Source organism: Ceratotherium simum, chromosome 28 (genome assembly GCF_057802395.1).
Source record: "Ceratotherium simum simum isolate JZ-2026a chromosome 28, ASM5780239v1, whole genome shotgun sequence".
Classification (NCBI taxonomy): domain Eukaryota; kingdom Metazoa; phylum Chordata; class Mammalia; order Perissodactyla; family Rhinocerotidae; genus Ceratotherium; species Ceratotherium simum.
This window is the reverse complement of record NC_141927.1, coordinates 18,587,942-18,595,072: the sequence shown is the minus strand read 5'-3', so window position 1 is coordinate 18,595,072 and position 7,131 is coordinate 18,587,942. Positions and strand designations below refer to the sequence as shown.

The 7,131-nt window shown below is 37.5% G+C and overlaps 1 pseudogene; it reads left to right on the top strand.

Annotated features, from left to right (window-relative positions):
* The first annotated feature begins 5,534 nt into the window (after positions 1-5,534).
* Positions 5,535-6,914, top strand: LOC101398769 (COP9 signalosome complex subunit 3 pseudogene; annotated as a pseudogene).
* Positions 6,915-7,131: the final 217 nt, after the last annotated feature.

Sequence of the window (7,131 nt, the reverse complement as noted above, 5' to 3'; positions counted from 1 at the left end):
ATATTTTAAATAATTCCAGTCAACATGAAAGTGTGCTTTAATGTGGTCCTATTTGGTCAAGGGGGAACAGACATAGATAGTTCACTTGCACCTGTGCTGGGTGGGGCGAATGCAAGGATGGATATGATCAATGTTGGTTTTGCTAGGGAAGCAGGATGAGAAAAGGGGGAAAAGAGCTGACAGTGTGGATGAGGGTTTATGAAAGACTGACCATGTAATTTCAGCTGGGTCATAAGGTAACTCAGAACAAGGAGGAGTTAGAGACAGTGAAAAGGTGAATCCTTCAATGAAATGCGCATCCTGGTGGGGTGGAAGGATTGTGCTTTAGAGGGAACATTCTAGAGCAATAAGAAGTCGTGGAGGGAGCATGTGATGCTTGAAATAAAGATTATGAAGAGTTTGTATTTACTAGTAATGACAAAGTCTAACATATGACAATGGAAGGGAAGAGCTAAATTAGAGGGGAGGACAAGAGTATTTGAGAGGGGATCAAAGAACCAAGTAGCTCATTTTAGGAGGATTATGTATGTGGATACTGAAATCACTGGAATAATGAACGTACAGTGCTAGAAAGAGGGTCAGTAAGCCAGGAAGTAAAGTCAGGGAGTGAGCTGAAGGTCAGTAGCTGCCTACAACTCAGAGTGGTAGTAGGTGGTCTGATGATGTTAGATTCCAAGCCAGGAGGTTTTATGGAGGAGAGAGGAAAAACAATCTAGAAATGGCAAGGAGGGGCAAGATCTGCTCCCCGTCAGTAGGCCTATTAGTATGATATTTGAAGGTGAAACACAGCCATCACTCAGAAGAGCTGCGGGAGGAGCAGAGACCCAAAATTCAATTGAACCATAGAGCAATTAAACTTTTCTGCCAGCTTCAGTTAGAAAAGTCTCAAAAAAGAATTTTAGGGGCCTGCCCGGTGGCGTAGCAGTTAAGTTCGTGCCCTTTGCTTCAGTGGCCCAGGGTTCGCAGGTTCGGATCCTGGGCGTGAACCTACGCATCACTTATCAAGCCATGCTGTGGCTGCATCCCACATATAGAGGAAGATGGGCACAGATGTTAGTTCAGGGCTAATCTTCCTCACCAAAAAAAAGAATTTTAAATTAGCCTAGCTTAGGTCACATGTCCATCCCTGGCCAATTATCGTGTTCAGGAGGGTAGGGTATTGAAACTGGCAATATTCACCAGCACTGTATTTCTCTTGAAAGAGTTAAACATTAAAACCATTAAAAAGAAAGGAAAGAGAATAAAATTAAAGCAGACCAAAGTCACAAGACACAAAAGAGCTTTTTTTCAAGAAAATATTTAAAATAATATAATGCAGACTATAGTACTATAACATAGGTAAAAATACTGGTTATGTCAAGTTGGTAATAATACATCATTATGTTGCTTACGAGTTTGGGGACAAGAAAGAGAGAAAGAAGTGAGCCAACATACCAAGAATATTAAAAGCCCTGAATCTAAAATGTGTAAATCCTAAGTGTTCCTTGAATTTCTTTCATTATTCTTTTCTCATTGACACACTGCTATACTCTCTTACTTTTAAATTGGTAGAGTTCATCGTTGTAGACATATTCTGAATGGTGGCTCTTCTTTGATTATAGAAGTTGTAAGTTCAGAGGAAGTATTTTTATAAAGTAGGCAGTTGCGGCTTGTTCCAAATCTATATTACTTAAGTGAAGCAGAGTTGAATAGCATAGCTCAGTGGATATTTTGAAAAAAAAAATTGGTTGGTCACATTAGGTTATTATCACTCTCCCAAAGGAACTGGAGTTCCAAATCCATTGCATAATTATTCAACTTTCACTTGAATATACACTCAGCTTTTAACCATCAGCTTGTGGACAGGAGAGGGGCAAATTGGAAGGGATAGAAAATCAAAGTGGATGTCTATTAATGCAATTCACAGTTCAAACACCTAGAGTGTAACAGGACAGAGATGGGAAAGAAGAAAAGTTAATAAAAGATGTCAGTCGCTTGATCTGGAACAGACATCTCATTGTTCATCAAAGGCAAGGAATTGTACCACAGGAATCTCTGGACATATTTTTTTTTTTTTTTTTAAGATTTTATTTATTTATTTTTTCCCCCCAAAGCCCCAGTAGATAGTTGTGTGTCATAGCTGCACATCCTTCTAGTTGCTGTATGTGGGACGCGGCCTCAGCATGGCCAGAGAAGCAGCGCGTCAGTGCGAGCCCGGGATCCGAACCCGGGTTGCCAGCAGTGGAGCGCGCTCACCCAACCACCAAGCCACGGGGCCGGCCCATCTGGACATATTTTTAAATGACTTTTCAGTAGAAGTCTTAAATTTGAGTCTAGTCTTGATTCTAATTTAACTAACTAGTTAACTTGGAGCAAACCACTTACCGTCTTTGAACCTTGGTGAATAAATTTCAAAAATTGTAAACTGACGTGAAACATTAATTATTGCCCTTATTATGATGCTTTACTGTATACAGTTATATGCTATATATGTATATTAGATATATACATGTGACATGAGTTGGGGATATTTTGTTTCATTTTATTTGGGGTTTATGCATTGCTTATTAACTGTATAACCTTAGGCAACATGCTTGACCTAATTATAGTTTCTGTCACATGTAGGTATTTAAAACTAGAAATTATTGATATAATTTTTCTCATGTAGTTTCATATTTTTTAGCTTTTTAAATATCACACATTTTAAAGATTCTATCTAAACCTTCCATTCTTCATTTTTAGTTCTAAAACCAAAAGAAGAAGGATAACATATACATTTCTACTATCGGGCTCTGTATCGTTATCCCTATACCACCAGCACTGGATGCAATAGAAAGTTTGAACTTATTGGGAAAAATTGTGACTCAGATGTAGAAATGAGTCATATCAAGTACTTCTCAGAAAAGTGTGCTATGAGAATGAATGGTCACACTTTCTACAGCAATAGATCACTAGGCATAAGGGAGCATGCTCTTGTAACATCAGTAATTTTTCTAAGTAGATCAGGATCTCCTGTCATCTGTGAAAGAGACCATCTTTAACTCTGTTTGCCTTCATTTCTGGTAGAAAAATGTGGAAGGACTCTGATCTCATATTAGGTTCCTTTAAAAATTAAATGCAATTGGCAGAAATACAGAAATTGGATTGGTGAACAACTGCCAAGCTCATGATTGTATATTTAAATAAATGATAATAGATTTAAAATAAATATTACTATATATAATTAAAGTGTTTTACTCTGATTTAATTTTAATATACCATTATGTGTTCATATTTTAATGTAATTTCCATTGCATTTTTGTGTAACTTTTTTAGCATCTTTCTTGTTATATTGACACACTGTAAAATTAACCATTTGAAGTTTACAATTCCATAGTTTTAGTATATTCACAGAGTTGTACAAGCATCACCACAATCTAAGTTTGGAACATTTTTATCAACTGATAAATCAACCATATCCGTTAGCATTCACTCCATAATCCTTCTTCCCCCACTCCCCCCAGCCCTAGGCACCAGGCCAATATACTTTCTGCCTGTGTTGAACATTTTATATAAACAAAATCACACTATATGTGATCCTTTGTAACTGGCTTCTATCACATAACATAATGTTTTCAAAGTTCATCCATATTGTAGCATGTATTGGTACTTTAACCCTTTTTATTGTAAAATAACATTCTATTATATGGATATATCACATTTTATTTATCCATTCATTTGTTAAAGGGCATCTATGTTTCACTTTTTATTTTGGATAATGCTACTATGAACATTCACGTACAAGTTTTTGTTTGGACATATATGTTCATTTCTTTTGGGTGTATACCTAGTACGGAAGTGCTGGGTCATATGGCAACCAAAATATTTCCAAAGTGGCTGCACTGCTTTATATTCTCACCAGCAATGAATGAGGATTCAAACTTTTCTATATCCCTGTCAACACATGTTATTGTCTGTTTCTTTGATTATGGTCATCCCAGTGGTTGTGAATTAGTATCTCATTGTGAGTTTGAGTTGCATTTCCCTAATAACTAATGATGTTGAGCCTCTTTTTATGTGTTTGTTGTCCATTTGTGTATTTTCTTTGGAGGAATGCCTGCTCAGGTTCTTTGCCCATTTTTACATCAAGTTGTCTTTTTATTATTGAGTTGTAAGGGCTCTTTATATATTGTAGACGTAAACAAGTCTGTTATCAGATATATGATTTTTTAAAATATTTTCTCCCATTCTCTGGGTTGTCTTTTCTTTTTCTTGTTGGTATCTTTTGCAGCATAAAATTTTTAATATTAATGAAGTCCAATTTATTTTTGTTGTTGTCATTGTTTTTGCTTTCGTTGTTACATCTAAGAAACCATTGCCTAAACCAAGGCACGAAGATTTACATCTATGTTTTCCTCTATGACTTTTATACTCTTGCTCTTACATTTAATGCTAAAATCCATTTTGAGTTAATTTTTGTGAATGATGTGTGGTAGAGGGACCAAATTTATTCTTTTGCACATAGAAATTCAGTTGTCCAAGCACCATTTCTTTAAGACTATTCTTTCCCCATTGATTGGTCTTGACACTCTTGTCAAAAATCAATGGACTATAAACGTATGGGTTATTTGTGAACTCACAGTTCTTTTCAATTGATCTATAAATTTATCTTTATGCCAGGATCACACAGTCTGGATTCCCGTAGCTGTGTAGTAAGATTTGAATTCAGGATTTGTGAGTCCTCCTACTTTGTTCTTGATTTTGAAGATTGCTTTGATAATCCTAGGTTCCTAACATTTCCATATAAATTTTAGAATTAGCTTGTCAATTTCTGCAAAAAATCTTGAGGACCTCTGGTGATTCACTGCAGCCCTTCCTCCCAAAGTGGCCACCTCTTCCTGCCCAAGCTGCCTCCGTGACTTGGGCAACTCTGGGAAAAACAACGGTGCGCCCTCAATTTGTGAACAGTGTCAGACAGCTCTCAACTCAAATGACTCAGCTTTGTGAACTGATCAACAAGAGCGAGGAACTCCTTTTGAAGAACTTACCCCATTTGGGCACTGTGCTTGGGGCTCTGAATGTACCAGAACACTTCTTGGGGTCCTTGCTGCTTTGTTTGCAAAGTTTTCTATGCCTAGTATTCCTGACTTGGAAACATTATTCTTACAGGCATAGCTTTTCATCAGTACTTGTAATGGAGAGCATATTCAATATGCAACACGTACTTTTGCTGGGCTTTGCCATCAGTTAACAAATGCACCTGTGGAAAGATAACAGTCCCTGGGAGGAATTGGCATCCTTAAAGTAGCCATAGACACGCTGCAGATGAATACAAACCAGCTGATCTCAATACATGCTGATCTCTGCCAGCTTTGTTTGCCGGCAAAATGCTTTACGTCTATCCTTCCATATCTTGACACTGATATGATGGATATCTGTAAAGAGAATGGAGCTGTATTAATCGTGTTTTTTATTTTCTGTATTTTGACAATCTTGGGACCTTGTGGACCCCAGGAGAGACTGCCCCTCCTAGGGTTAGCTAATTCCTAGAGATAGCTAACAACTTGCCTGCGAGCATGCCTTTAATATGCAAACCAATCATTCCCTCTGTCTGTACCCCCTTCTGTCTTGTTATCAGACTCCTGCAGTTGGGAACACTATCCTCCTGCCCTAAATCACTCCAGAGCCTGGTATAGGACAACTAGGGACCATCCCTACAGCCTGGAGCCTGCCAAAATCATTCAAACTATCTATTCCTAACCTGCTTAGCTTGCCTACTCCATCTTGCCTGTTTTTCCTTCAAAAACTGCAATAAAGGCTCTGGGCCATGCTTTTCCCATGCTCCTTCTGCCACCTGATTGACCCTAGTGCTTCTCTATGTGGCCCTGCGTCAAGTGGCATGCTTCCTTCTCTTGGGAATTATAAGCCACAGGCCACCTTTTAAATGGCAATCATCTGATCTGTTAGCCTCACCATACCTGCATAAGAACAAACTCCCAGCTACATTTAAAAACAGGAGCCTATGATGCCAAGCAGTTTTCATATTATTCTTATTAAGGAGGGGTGATCTACACCAAGTTGAAGAGCATTTTACTTTTCTAAACAGGCTAAACCTACCCCCTGCCATGGTGATCAGTCATAATGCTGTTGGAGTCACGTAAGAAGCATGTTCCAGGTTCTCTGATATTGGCAAAGTACAATAGCTACCAAAATATACTTCTCAAATTATGCGTAGATTCATTAAGTCCCATAGAAGGTATACTACATATACGTAATGTATGTATACTATGAGTTAGTACAAATTTATTCAACCAATAATCTCTCAGAACTCTGAAACCTGACAACAATTATAGTGAAATGTTTACATGATAACAGCACGGGACTGGTGAAGCAGAACTTGTCATCTCTTTATAAGAAGAATAGTGAAAGGTTTGCAAAGACTTTTTAAACATTATCTTTATGAGATATGACAAGTTGTATCCAGTTATCTGGACCTCAAGAGGCAGAAAAATATAAACTAAACGTGATAGAAGATAGTGAAACTTTGCAAGTATTAATCAAAAGGATGGTAGGATCAATTTTTATAATGACTCTGAAAAATGTAATAGGTAACCCAACTAGGCTTCATAACATTGATCAGGAAAGGTTGAAATACAGAGAGCTTGATGAGCCACTGAAAACAATGGATCAAGAGATTGCAGTGAATTTCTAAAAAGAGTGTGGGATGACAACAAGCTAAATCAGTAAGCAAACCATGCAGTCACTCTTGCAAGTCTTTGCACAAATTAGGGATTCACTGCCAGTGGCAAGTGTTAGTGTGGCAGAGAGGACCGAGACTCTTTAGCCTGGACATTAGGAGATTACGTATTGTTTTGACATCTTCAGTCTTATATACTTTCAGACACCCTTCTCTCCGCAAAGGAAGGAAAAAGATTCTCAAACTTCAAAGTATGTAATGTATTTATTTATCCTTAGATTCGTATTATTGCATTGTCTATCTTTTTGTTTTAGATTTTTAGAAAACCTTAGATTTTTATAATAATTGCTTTGAATCTGTAGATGAATTTGAGGAGTTTATTACTTTGCTATTGCTGCTGTAATAAATTACCATGAACATAGTGGTTGACTACAGCACAAATTTATTCTCGTACAGTCCTGAGGACAGAAGTCCAA